The 14054-nt window shown below is 38.2% G+C and overlaps 1 long non-coding RNA gene across 1 annotated transcript in view; it reads left to right on the top strand.

Moving 5' to 3' along the window:
• Nucleotides 1-12774, top strand: part of LOC138689908 (uncharacterized) — a 53452-nt gene extending 40678 nt beyond the window's left edge. The window contains exon 3 of the long non-coding RNA XR_011328702.1: nucleotides 11886-12774. This is a non-coding gene — a long non-coding RNA (uncharacterized lncRNA). The remainder of the gene's footprint in view (nucleotides 1-11885) is intronic.
• The last annotated feature ends 1280 nt before the right edge of the window (nucleotides 12775-14054 follow it).

Genomic DNA, 14054 nt, shown 5'->3' with positions numbered 1-14054 from the left:
TTATATGAACATCTGAGAGAGATTTTGACACTTCTGCTTTGAAGCTGTAATATTCTAACCCTATATAGGCAAACCCACACAGTGGAAGCTGATGGAATCCAGCTATTTGGCACTTCGTGACCTGTAGAAACCAGTTCAGCTTTAAAGTTACCCAAAACCTTAGCATTTCATAGGTCCAAATATCTGGTAGGTTGTGGCAGTCACATCTGTCCTTTGCCAAAACTTCTCTTAATGCAGGGAGGGAGAAATGCTCAAAAATCACTCAAATTTCAGTGACAATCTCCATAGGGTTTTGTCACGGGGGCAATGTGCATTAGCTACCTGCCTTTGGCATGACTGGTATGGAGGTAGGCACCTTAGACATTTGGTAATATCACCTCCCCCTCAGAGAATCCGTAGTGAAATCTGTCCAATGCAGGGTCAGCAAGGTAGTCTGTAGGGACGCTGTGTTTTAGCCTCTAAGTGAGATGGGCTGGCAGAACATGAACAGGTTTATTGCAACACTTGGAAAGGGACAGAGGTGCCAGTTCTTGGTCAGGTGCAGCCAACATAGTCCAGGAGGGTAAGGAAGGGAACTGGCAAACACAACAACGAGTGAAAGGCGCGAGTCAAACCAAACTGCAAAGCAGGCTGGGCAACTGTGCTCAGGCAGAGCCTACCAGTAAAGGACATGCAGCATCCAGATGCTCCAAAGTGGGATGACATCCACTTGGATGATTCCTAGTTGATCATACAGACCAGGCAGAAGCTTTTTTGGATGTTTTTGAAGAAATCTGTGTCCGTATGTAACACCTGAGACCTGCCACACTACACTGTCTGTATGATATGCTGAGGAGTAGTCTTGATCCAGACATGCTCCTCTGGGTTTCAGAGCTGCTTGGGAACTGGTTCTCTGGCTGTTCTGGCTTCTTGACCATTCCACCAGCTTCTTATAGCAGCCAATTTTGCACTGTCACAGAGATCAAACATCATCCACTGTCCCAAGGCTTTTGGCGTTGTAAATTGCTCAAATTCACCCTACACCCCAGCCCCAGGAACCTACATTTATGTCATTGAATGCATACTGCCTCTTAAACATAACGGGTGAGTGCAAGTGCAAACATGACTCTTTAGGTGCTGCCATTCCTGGTTTATGATTCATCATACTCACCCTTCAGCAGGCTGGGCTGCTTTTTTGCTTGTCTAAAATTCTGCATGCATCGTGTAGGACCTGAAGTACATTCCTTAGTTAGATTAAACTGTCCTTTGCCCTTTCTGTCTCCTTTCCCACCATTGGCAGGTATCTAAAGTACAGATGCTGCATTTAGCATCCCTGGAACAGGTTAAAGTTGATTTGATTTTGTATGTTATGTTGTGTGTGCTGTCAAGATAGCACATGAATATGTAAGAACATTTTCTCCCTCCTGACTTGGTGGTCCAGGTCTAACCAGCACCTATTTGTTGGCCCAGATTTGTGCTATGTAACTGGTCTTGAAAAAGGAGTGAGGAAGATAACGGAAAAAATGTGAATCATGCTCTGAAAGTGCCAGTCTTTCTCTACCAACTATAGAGGGAGCTGAGGACCAACAGTCGCTAATTAAGGCATTTTAGTTAAGTACCGTTATTAGATGGGAAGGGTTCAAGCTCTGGAATCCACTGAAACAAAAATGTGTGAATGTATGTGGCCATGAGGGAAGGAAAGAAGGAGACTGTATGTGTTTTCTTGAATGTCAGGTGTGATTGGACATTCCATAAATTTCACATAGCCTTAGATAGAAGAAAATGGGGGAAATTGCTGAAGTTACACACTAAGAAAACGTCCCTTATTGTGTTATTTTGCAGCCTATCTGTCCATTTTTGAGTCTGCAACATCCACAAATCCTGCAGGCTTTAAGCTCCTCATTGTTACAGAATTAAGGAAAAAAATTATTTTCCATTATCAAAGAATACATGTAACAAGAGATTTATGAAAATGAACAGTAAAAATGAAACAAAATCATAGAAACTATCGATTCATCACTCAAATGATGATCCAGAGAAAAGAAACTTTTAACACCACCGTCATCCAGTATTTTCCCAATTGGATCAAAAGTAAATTCATGGCAGAGTGAAAGTAGGTAAAGGCAGCTGAAATCTCTGATTTCTACTTAAACATTTACAGCTGCTGTTAAAATAAGATTTTTACTGTGCCAAGGAGAGAGACTTTCAGCAAAGCAAAATTCATTTTGTGTATGACCTTTAAAAGTCATCAGTTTCAGATGACCTCCTCACATACAATGTAGTACCCCTTTTCAGGTAGTAATGAACTGTCTGCTCTAATACTTTCAGGTAAAGTGGCAGTTAAAGTTATAAATGTGGAGAAAATAAGCTCCCAGGCTTATCTTATTGGCTTCATCTTTTAAACGCCATCACACCTGCAAAACAAACTAACAATACAGCCGCAGAATGAAGTTATCAAGGCACCAGAAGCGCAATGCCTTGCATTTTTCATTTAAGTAAAATGTGTGGCAAAACTTAACTTATAAATATGTCAAAGAGTGATAAATTCTTTTTATACTTGGCACTGACTAGAGAAGAGATTTTAAATCTTAAAAGTCCTGTGCTACAGCTGGTTACTTCCTGTCAATATTAATATTAGAAAACAGGAAACTAACCCAGTATTTGCATGACCGGAGAGGCATACATGGTGTAAAACAAAGTATAACATAATTTCAATTAAAGAAAACATCAGTTTTTAAACTATTCTTGAAAAAGAAGAAGGTATTTTGATATGTATCACTTTGAAGAAAACGTTGCTAATGCCGTTTAACTTGCTTTCGAGATACAATCTGCTCACTAATGTAGAGAAACCATTTCTGCACATGCAGAATATTAAAATGAAAAGTCAGTCAATAAAAGTACTTTGAAGGGAAAAACTGATTTTTTTAAAAAGAAGAGGGTTGGGAACAGAGGCTTAAATTATTTACTGTGTTCCTGAGGGTTTAGACAGATATATGTTTACATTTTTCCAGGCTGTGTATGTTTGAGCATAAAATGAAGTGGAATTGTTTCAGTTCATTATCATTGTTTTGGGGAGCACTGAGAATAGCCTACAGAACAGCACACAAGATTGCAAACAATCTCTAGGCAGTGCTGGTTAAAGTTTTATTAAAAATAATCTTTAAAAACCTTACTACATCATTTCTCTAACCAATAATTTTATTTGCTTGATGCTATTTTGCTAAGATACTAATTTTAATCTCATGTGGGGTTTTTTTGGCTAAAGAAGTAATTTAAAATATTACATGCACATTAAACTGATAATATGGTTAACTTTGCACATTAACTTTTTCTGTTTAGTTAATTCAGGATTTCTCATATCTTTAAAACCAAAATGATAAATCAGTTAATAAAACTGCTTAACCTCTGTGTGTGTCCCAATACTTATCCTTCAAGTCTAAAAGAGTTTTGCTAATTATTTCACAAAGAACAGTGAAGAAACTTGGTGAAAGTGGAAGTTTTGATAAGAAATCAACTTTCATATTAAATAATTGGAGAGAAAAAATGGATGGGTGATAGCTGATAATTGTTTAATAAATCAAATCTGCTGATCCTTGGAAATTAACTTACTAATATTTGATGTTGTCAGTCTCCAGTGCCTATGTTTAATGAAGTTGGGGTGCCTAGAAGAACCGCCTCATTTCCTTATAACCACCATTCCTTAAATGATCAATGGCTAGCCTGTACCTTAGGCAGGAGCCCCCTGTGAAAAAAGCACAACAGTATGTGGGTATAGAAAGTACTGAAAAGTTGGTTTGGACAGTTATTCTTAACTATCATATTTCCTGAATATTTGTCTTTCCAACAGGAAGAATATGATCTCATTTTTTTTCTTCCTTTCTCTCTTACTTCCCCAAAATTTCCTATCATAGGATTTTTAAAAAGCAAAACTGTGTGTAACAGAATCACAGGATGGTTGACGTTGGAAGGGACCTCTGGAGGTCACCTGGTCCAATTCCCCTGCTGAAGCAGGGTCACCCAGACCTGGTTGCCCAGGACCATGTCCAGATGGTCTCTCCAATGAGTAACTCCACAAACTCTTTGGGCAACCTGTGCCAGTCCTCAGTCATTTTCCTGGTAACAAAATGTTTCTTGATGTTCAGACAGCACCTCCCATGCTTCAGTTTGTGCCCTTTGCCTCTTGAACCACTCATGGCTTCCCAGCTCATCATTTCTGTAACAGCAATTTTATCCTCTTAATGGAACATTTTACTCATCAAAAAAACTCATAACCCCTAACGAATGTTTACAGAAGAGTCCCAAATATGGATTGGTGGAACTTGGATAGGAGGTGGTGTGTATGGGACTACTTTGTGCCTGGTTAGACAAGGCTCTCTTAGAGCTCAAATGTGAACTGCATATGCAGCCTCTTGATTCTTTCATTCCTGAAACAAGGAATATATTGTTTGCTCCATTCTTAGAGTAAAATGGCCAAGTCTAAGTCTGTGAAGAAGTTTTATGTGAATTCAGCTGTTATGGTTCAGTGAAAAAAGTATGGACTTAAAAGTCCTGTCATTAAATTCAGTAAGCTTTCAATGGCATTGCGTGGATGATAGATAAAGACCTTAATTTATCTCCTGCCCAGAGACTGAGTTGGATGCAATGGTTTCCTATAGCATTAGACAGCTCTATGGCCTTGGGAAAACAAGATACGTAATTGGAAAGTTCTGAGATTTTATGAGTTCTCTAAGAAGTTCTAGTGTAAAAGGTATTTCTCTTATTCCAGAATTAAACTCTGGTTATGTTTCAAGTTTCTATTCAAGTCCCATGCCATTATTAGAACTACTGTAAATCCGTCCTTGAAAAAATGAAGAACCTTCAGTGATGACAGTAGTCCTTATTCTCTTCTAGAATTAGTGTTAAAAACTTTTTTTTCCTTCCATTTAGAAAAAAGTAAATGGATAATATTAAAGAAAATTATATTTACTTGGACAATTAGTTTGATTTAAAGCAATTGGAAGCAGAATTGTGTTTGTAACGGAGTATGGCCACCATATATGCATGAAGAATATAAGAAAAAATACAGTACAACTACAGTATTTAGTTCTGCTTGAGACTGCTATAATGTCAGAGTGTGTGTAGAAAACATAGCCAGCAGAAACCTTCTAGATTGTAAATCCACTCCCCTGCTACAGTTAGTAAGCACAGATTATAATGCTTTTCATAAATGTCACCTTTTTGAGTCTGAATTTTATTTGCACTCAGACTTGACTGTCTCCTGTCCAGTCTCCCACCTCTAATGCTGTTTAATTTTTTCTCTTATTTCCATCCTAAAATTATACAGTGTTAATTCATACCCATGTATTCTGGACACTTGTTCTTTATTTTAAATAGCTATTCTCCTTTCCTGATATATATTCCTGGATGTATTTATAGAGAGCAATCAGGTCTTCTGGAATTAATACTTTTAAAATAGATATTACACTAATTGCCTTCTTATTTCATGCAAATCTTATGGGCTGGAGGCCCCTCTCTACCCTGGAGTGCTAAGTGAGATTTTCTATCTTCATTTGCAGGGCGCGCTCTGTTTTTCTGATCATATACCCTGTAGAAGCGGATGCTCAAGGGGATATAGGCAGAGAAGATGAAGGTAGGAGTATTCTGAGCTGCCAGCGCTGGCAAGGGTTAGGCAGTTATCTACCTATTAGACCCATAATCCTATGGTTTTATGTTCAGCCCTTCAGTAAAGTGTATACTTTTCTTTGCCTTTATTTTTCATTGATATTTGAGGAAATACTTTTTTTTATGCAAGTGCTGAGCTAATCTAACTCTGAACACCTGCATTAAAACTGATTCATTTCTTAAAAGGGAAGCAAGAATATCATCTTTGTCTGTTACAATTATAGTTTCCAAAAGACATTAGATAAACTGAATCAGACAAAGAACATCAAACTGAATTCCTGTCTGTTTATTAAAATTCCAGTGTAGATTAAGTTTCATTGACTTACAAAGCACCCTTTCTTAGTTCTTTTCAAAGGCCAGGATATACTTTTCCCTGCTCCAAAAAAGGAGGGGGTAGTTGTATTAGCAAGTGTAGGTATTAGATGTTCCCACAGTTGATATTTCACATCAGTGTTATAACTGGATAACTGCAATCCAGGGACACTCTCCTTTTTGCTAGCAAAGAGCAGAACTACATGTCAGACTTATGGGGAATAGAAGGGGAGAACAAGCTCTGAGCCAGACAGCCTCTGCCACCTTGCTAACCATTTTGCAAATGCGATTAAAGGTCCCTCACTGCAGCTGAGAAGAGTTTAGAAGGGGCTCAGATGGTGAATGACACCTCTCGCCATGTCTTCCCTGTGAAGCAAATCGGTCATAAGTATAAATACCTTCTGTTGTCTGGATTCCTCATCTGCATAAGAAAAGCTCATCTGTCTCAATTTGGGAATAAAGCTCAAAATAGTCTGAGGGCATTGCCGCTGATAAGCAGGAAAACTCAAGAGGGAAATCTCCTTTTTCTGGAGCTCTAGGCTCAGTTTACCCTCCTAGTTCACCAGGAGGATCTGTGAATAATTTCAACCCTCCGAAAAGGAAAGGAGGAAATCACAGAAACACCTACTTGCAAAGGTCCTTGCCCGACAGCATATAGGAACAACTTAGGTAATGATGCCTGGTATCAAAAGGAAGGAGCTTAAATTAACAAGACCGCGGTGATTGTATGGTGCAGAGAATTACATTACATTAAATAACTGTAACTGAATTGGCCGCAGTTATTGCTTCTCTTTGTGAAAACACTGTTGCCTGCACCCGAGAGGATTTGTGTCCATATCCTTTGTCAAATCTCTCCTCACTGTCTCATGTTGTGGGTTTCTTCTAAACCAAAGGTCAGCTGGGCATCTTCATATTTAATGTTTCAAAGGATCAAAAGTGTGAAGAAAATTCTGAACTATCTAGTGAAGGGAAAGACAGGTCTATGACAGTTCAATAGTCAGTAAAGATTTTGAAAGTAAACAGCTTGCATTAATGCTTAGCATCACTGAACTGCTGACTCCTTGGCACCAAAGATTAATCAGCTTTTATTCTCACAGGAGAAACACCGATTGAGGTTTTGGTGGTTTTTTTCATAAGAGACATTTGTGGTTTACTGCCAACACTAGCAAAATTGCACAAATAGACAAATTGCACTAGGATGATATCTGTAGCCTGTGAGGGGAGAGGCTGCTTGCAACATGCATTTTTATAACTTGCTATAAAAAAGATGCGATTTGCACTTGCTGACACTGAACTCCTTTATCACAGCCAACCAGGTATTGCAAAGCAAGTAGTAGAGTGTGCTTTTGTGTGTTATACAGAATTTATATATACTTCCTCAGGTTTTATCTAATCCAGGAATTTGAATTGATAAAATGTGTGATTGGAACCAGTGATACAGATTACAAACATTCAGTGCTTTCTTTTCCTATTTCTTTCTAGTCCCAGTGATTCATTAGATGTGTTCTGTATGTGAGACTTAGAAATGCTGGCTTTTGTGAAAAATGTGGTAGTAAATATTATCGTCACACCTTTTCTGTTCCAGGTGTTCTTGGGATTTTCAGTGAAGAAGCTGTCACTTTAGGGGAGATAGTATGAAAGGAGTCTTTTTCTACATTGTATGCATTTTGTCATGCTTGCTTCTGTTTGCTTCCTGCACTGTTCTGTAATGGAGACAGTTAGATGTTATATTTATTTTATGCTTCTCTTGGCAGTTCCTTATCATTTGCAGGTTTGATTTATAGTGTTCTTATGTAATTCAGTAAGCGATAGCTGTTGTAGAGTTTCAGGTGGTTGATTGACTGTGGGCAAAGGCATTTCATGTTAAAAATGTTTCTCTTTGTGATGATTTGAATAGCCACATAAGCTTTACAAATTTTGACCTGTAATTTGAATCATATGGACTGGTGACTAATATTGTATTGAGTATATAGATTTCCTATGAGGTACCTCTGTTCTACCACTATAATTAATATAATTTCTATTTGGATAGCGACATTTTCTGTTGTTTAGCAATCATTACTGTACTTTCTGCTAATTCTAATGGATTTTTTTCATGGATATGCAAGTATGCATTAGTTTATAGATTGGGGCAAACCAACAAAGGCATATGCCTCCCTATATGAAATGGTCAGATACATTTTCCTCCCTAGAAAACATGTATCTGTGAAAATCATTTAGTCAGTGCAAGATTTTTTTTATTATCAAAACCAAAACAACTAAAGTGTGTGAGAAAAAATCTTGATAGTGATAGCGAGGCAGGACTTACGGCTGCTGTGCCAGAAAAGTGTGGAATGAAAAGTTGCTAGAAAGGTCAATTCTAGGCTTATGCAAAGAAAAAAAAAAAGGAATAAAATAAAAAAAAAAAACCTCCAATATGTCACAGAAGTGACGTAAAGAGATTTACATTGATCTACTTTTTGTGAATTTCTTCTGATTGAGGTCTTCATTCCCATGGCCAGTTTGAATAGTTTGAGCTTTCTAGGATCTCATTGCTCCACAGTAATAAATTAAAACCTTTTGCTGTCCCAAGGGAGATGGAATTGCCCGAGCCTTATGACTCTGCGCTTTCTATCTCCTTGTGTGTCTTCTACCTGTCACTGGAATAGGAGCAGTCTTACTCGGTGCAGATGTGGTCTGTTCCATTCTCCAGTTCTTCTGGTTTAAGGCCTCTTTATTTCAGCACATCAAAATCTCTTCTGAGACCCTTTTCTCATTAATGGACTGAACTGGGAGACACCTGAGGCTGTATGGTCATTCTGATCTGTTATTCTGTTTTCCTCATGTGGTTCTCGTCTTCCTTATAGGGTCTGTCAGATACTACCTGCTAGACCCAATAAGTGAGGATGAGAGCTGACAGAGGATGAAATGCATTTAAACACTGTGCATTGGCTGGTCATAATCTTAGGGATGGTGATTGGTGACTGCTGTAAACACAGAAATTCAAAGATACCAGCATCTGTGTTTCATGACTGTTCCTTAAGTGTGGTTTGAGGACTTTTCTAGCATGGGAAGAGTGAGATTCACAAGTGAGAGACAAAGCTGCCTGGCTTTGCTAGAGAGTATGTATGGCTGAAGACTTCTAAAGGGAATTGGTTTGGTGTTCCCAGGGAACGAGATTGGAAGGTCAGTTGTTGTTTTTGCTTGTTTGTTTGTTTAAATAGTTTTTAGAGACTTTGTCATGCATCAGGCATATGAAGATCAGAAAGATGTTGTTCAGCCTTTTCTACTGACAGTTAGGGTAGGTGGACAGGCAGAGAGAGGAAAGGGGCAAATGTGTGTGCCCTGTGATAGCTACATTTTAAAGGCAGTTGTATGTATCAGAAGTTACAATTCCTCATCTCCTTCCTCACTTATATGCTCACCACTTACTTTTGTTCATCTTCAACCACATCTAGTCAGGAGAGAGTCATTGGTTTACTGACATCTAGACTTCATATTTTTTGCCTTGTGATCAAACCAAATCTCTCAGAAGTTTTTCTTCCCTGTCCTCCCCTCCCCTTTCCTCCAAACTTTGATTGACAGCTACCCTCCCAGGCACACTCTTCTTCAGGGTGTAGTGGCACATCAGAATCCATCAGAATCCATCAGAATCCACTAAATTCACATTTAGTAGGAAACCCAAAGTAATCTCTGACAACCCACAATTTACCATGAGGCATGGCAAGGAATTTTGGTCTCATATTTTGTTTCCATCTGGATTTTGATAGGAGTATAATTGTCTGATAAATGTAGAACATTTGTCTTTGAACCAGTGCCAGGGTACAGTGCCTTAGACTGGGTTTACACTGGTGGTGTGGTCCCTGTTTGTACTGATGATGGCAACAGGAATCAGTGCCCAAATGTTTATACAAGGATGGCCTCACTTCTATCCTGGAAATACTGTCATAGCCAATTTTAAGACAGATGATTCCACTTTTATCAGATGGAAATGAGGATCTGGGGGAGGGAACAGGACAAAACTGGTGTGAGTACTTCTGTGCTGTGACTTAGGGTTATCTGTCATGCAGGTGGATCTCTAATAAACCAATCACTTCATAGGTAAAGGAATGCAGAGCTGTGAGTTGCCTGCCTGGAAGCAGAATTTATTCTTATTTGATAACCAATGATTTGATGTGGGCTTCTGGAAAGGTTTGAAAAAGAAGATAAGAGCCAGAGGGTAGGCACAACTGTTCTCATGAGGAAATTCTGGCTCTTTATTAAGCTGTGATTAAGCTGCTTCATTTGAGAGAGAAGAATTTAATTCTACGGGAAATAGATAGTGAAAAGGACAGAGTTACTCACCAGGAAGAGTGATGCACTGCCCTGTAGGTTCCCTAGCTCTTTAAAGAACTTTTTATTTTAAACTGCAATTTTGCCCCTCAAATATTGGCACCAGGTTGGTATGCATGATTTATCTGGTGCTGTACGAGACAGTGAATTTCCATTCAACATGCACTGCTCTAGTACAAGCACAATGGTAGTCCTTTGGATATAAAGTGCAGAGAACTTTGTTTTTTTAATTAGGACTCCAACAAGCTCTTTCGAAGTTGCTGTCAGGTTTATTGGTGTTTCAGGTGGAACTCAAGCCACAAGGAGGGCTAGGTGTCTTCTAGTCTGGAATCTGGAATCAAAAGAGGATGTAGAGAACAAGTCCTTGTCTTCTCATGGCTCAGTCATTCCAGCAGTTAACCAGGGACATCCTCTATGTCAAAGAGTAGTCCAATAGAACAATTCCAAGCTGTAAGATGGGCACATATGTTGAATATCCCAGCCAACTTGCTGTGTGAGGGCTTTGAAGTTCATGACTTGCATTAGCTGGTGTCTGATCTTTCAAGGATGGTGAATAGAGTCTTAAACCAGACAATGACTTGAATTTACTGTGATTACTGATTGGTAAAATTGATGAGGAGAGAGGCATCACAACTGCTTGGAGAGATAGCTGGCTAGCCCCAGTTAAGTGTTGCTGGGATGAGAGTTGTTAGAAGGAAATGGTAGGAGTACCTGAGAACATGTCCACTCTGTGAGGTCTGCACCTGGAAGGATGAAAAGAGAGAGGAGGAAGGGATTCAACAGATTTAGTCATGAAAGACATCAGGCCACATTTGTAAGCAGCTTTCTGCTAATTACAGTGGCAACTTGGACATTCATGATGAATGGTATGAATCGTATTTCAGGAATGTTTCCCTATCCCAGTTTGGGGCTATGAGGCTTGATTAGTGTTACTATGTCATTAGTCTCTTATTCCCGCTAGTGAACATTTCCACTGAAGTCCATGAGACAACTTTTGTAAGACGAGACTGGACAACAGCCTTGGTTTCCACACAGTTATCTGGACATGTACTTCCATGTTCAAACCCTGGTAAAATTGTTGGGCTGTCAGACCTATTGTGGGGATTTTTTTGTCTGTTTCTTAAAAAAAACCAAAACATTTCACTACAGAGTAATCCATCAAACCCTTGATTTAATTTCATTTTTGGTATTTTTATATTTCTTTTTATTTGCCCTTTTAACTTAGTGCTATCAAAATTGTTGTTGATTACTTGCAGGGCATACCCATGGAGACCAAGGTAATTTTAACAATAAGTTCAGTGGGTCCAGGATCAACTCTTTAGTGAATAAATAATTTTACTTTCAAACAAAGTCTTTCAACACTCTGAAAATATTCTAATGTCAAAGACTTGTATTCCTCTCTTCCATTAATATTCATTAAGAACTGAAAGAAACATGTATTAAGTTCCACTGGGGTTTGGCTTCTACTTTTGTGTTCTCACTGAAGTTTCTTTTAATGTATTCTGAGAAGTCTTTGGTAACCTTTATGCTCTTTAGTTGTGTGCAAGCTTTTACACTTCTTCCTCCACAGAAATCACTGTCTTGTTCTGAATGTATTTTTATTGTTTTCTGTCATATTGCAGACCTCCTTTGTAGCTTGTTGAGACTGAGTGAATCTTCTGTTCATCTTGAATGAAAGCTGGTACAGAAAATTGGACACATTCACCAGGGTAATTGCATCTATTTGCAGTTCAACATCCAGTGGTTTTGTTGCAGTGAGAGAATTGAGATGTGGTGACAGTGTTAGGCTTTTTGACGCAAAGATGCCTGAGACTCAAGTGTGATGCATTCAATTCATTTCTCTTTCTATGGCAAAGAGAAGACCTGCAGTAAAGATTTTTGTTTTCCTAGCTGCTATCATCTAAACTCACTGTCTTTTTCTTCCATCTTCTGTATTAAAATTTTGCCTGCAATTATGTTGTACTTATATTTGCTTCGAATAGCTTTGTAAATGATTTACCTCTATTGGAATATTCTTACATGCTAAGAAATATATATTGAAATACCATCTTATCAACTATCAAGAATATACTTGGTAAGCATGGTGCTCAAGATAATTTATAGATTGTTGTCAAGTGACTTAATTACAGGTTATATTTCTGATTTTCTAAGATTATTCTTTTTATTGAATTGATCTTTGAAAGTATTAGTTCCAATGACTCTTGACTGATCTTAGTTTCTCAAATGATTTATTGACAAATAGATGAATGCATAAATCATGAAGAAAACTCATTTTCATAATCTATACTGATGGAGTGCAAAAAGAGACACTATCATATTTCTGTGAAGATTTCAAGAAAAAAGGTATTTATGGTATAGATTTACACCATGAGAAATAGATATGCTTTTCAAGTTACTCTGATAGTGGCAGATCATGTTTTGTAGGTGGAAAATTAGTTATTGAAAAACTCAAATCTTCAAATATAAAGCAGTGATGAAAGATCACATTTTTCAGCAATATTTGCTGAAATCAGTGACAGAGATTACACAAGTTTTCAAGCAGATGGATAGCCTGAAATTTCATCAGCAAATAAAAATGTAGCATTTTTGACATAGAGCTCCAGCCCAGGCTTTGAGAGGTGTCTTTTAAATGATTAGGAAATCATATGAAGGATTTAATGAAGATCTCAGTAGCAGTGGTACTCTAAAATTCTAAAACGTCAGAAGTAGAATAACATCTACCCACTGACAGAAAGGTATTTATTATGGCAATTAAGAGAAATTTACATTAAGCAGTTTGAAAGTCAATCAGGATATTGAAATTGATACAGTATAGGCTTTTTAGTATTGATAAAGCAGAGAGTTCAGTGACAAATGACTCTTTAATCCCAGGCTGTTCAGAACTAGTGATAATAGCATAAAAAGCAATTGCAAGCCCTCACTACCAAACCTCACTCTTAGTCTTCTTCTTCTGGTTCTATCAGTCTTGCATTGTGAGCTACATGGTGACACAAATTTGCTGGGGGATAATGAGAGCTCTCAGCTTGTTGGCTGCAGTACTTCTCTGCGAGATGAGAGATGCGGTCTTATTCCTCCTCAAGCTGAAGAGAAGACTTCTCTGTGTTTTAAAAGTAAAAGCATGAAGCAGCTGTATTACCCAAAAGAAAGATCCAAAGGCAGCCAAGTGCAGGAACGGGTCCAGGCTGTGAATCCCTAACACAGAAATAAGACCAGTCTAAAGGAGAGGGGGATTTCAGACACACCTCTGTCTTTGTGTCTAGGTATTAGGAGGATTGCTGAGACTTTCCTCATTTTTCACTCACCGAATATAGAGCCAAAATGCCTAAGTATGGGGTTTAAGGATTTAATTCCTAGTCAGATGCTTAAAAGTTAGCTATAACAGCACAGAAATTCCTTGTGAATTGAGGCCTGAGACCTTTCTCACATAGTTCACAAAATTCCTAACAGCTGCATATTCTTACAGGTTTCTGTGAAAAATGAGAATATTCAGTGCATGCTGAATTCTGTGACTTTAGAACACGGAATGTTGCAGAAGAAAATGCATATGGTAATATATTTGATGCCTTTATAAATTTTACATCCTAAAAACCTGTCCATCTGGGATAATTCTATAGACAGTTAAGCCCCATGGTATTATTATGTTGAGGGAACAATACCCAAGATAAAACTCTTACCATTTCAGAATATGAAATATGCCATGAATAGTAAAGAAAAAAATGTTTTTGCAGTGATTAGGATAGGCCTGATGGTTGAAGTCTAAAAGGGATATGAATCTCTCTTGCCTTCCCAAA

Source organism: Haliaeetus albicilla, chromosome 18, assembly GCF_947461875.1.
Source record: "Haliaeetus albicilla chromosome 18, bHalAlb1.1, whole genome shotgun sequence".
NCBI classification, from domain to species: domain Eukaryota; kingdom Metazoa; phylum Chordata; class Aves; order Accipitriformes; family Accipitridae; genus Haliaeetus; species Haliaeetus albicilla.
This window is presented reverse-complemented; position numbering and strand designations above follow the sequence as displayed.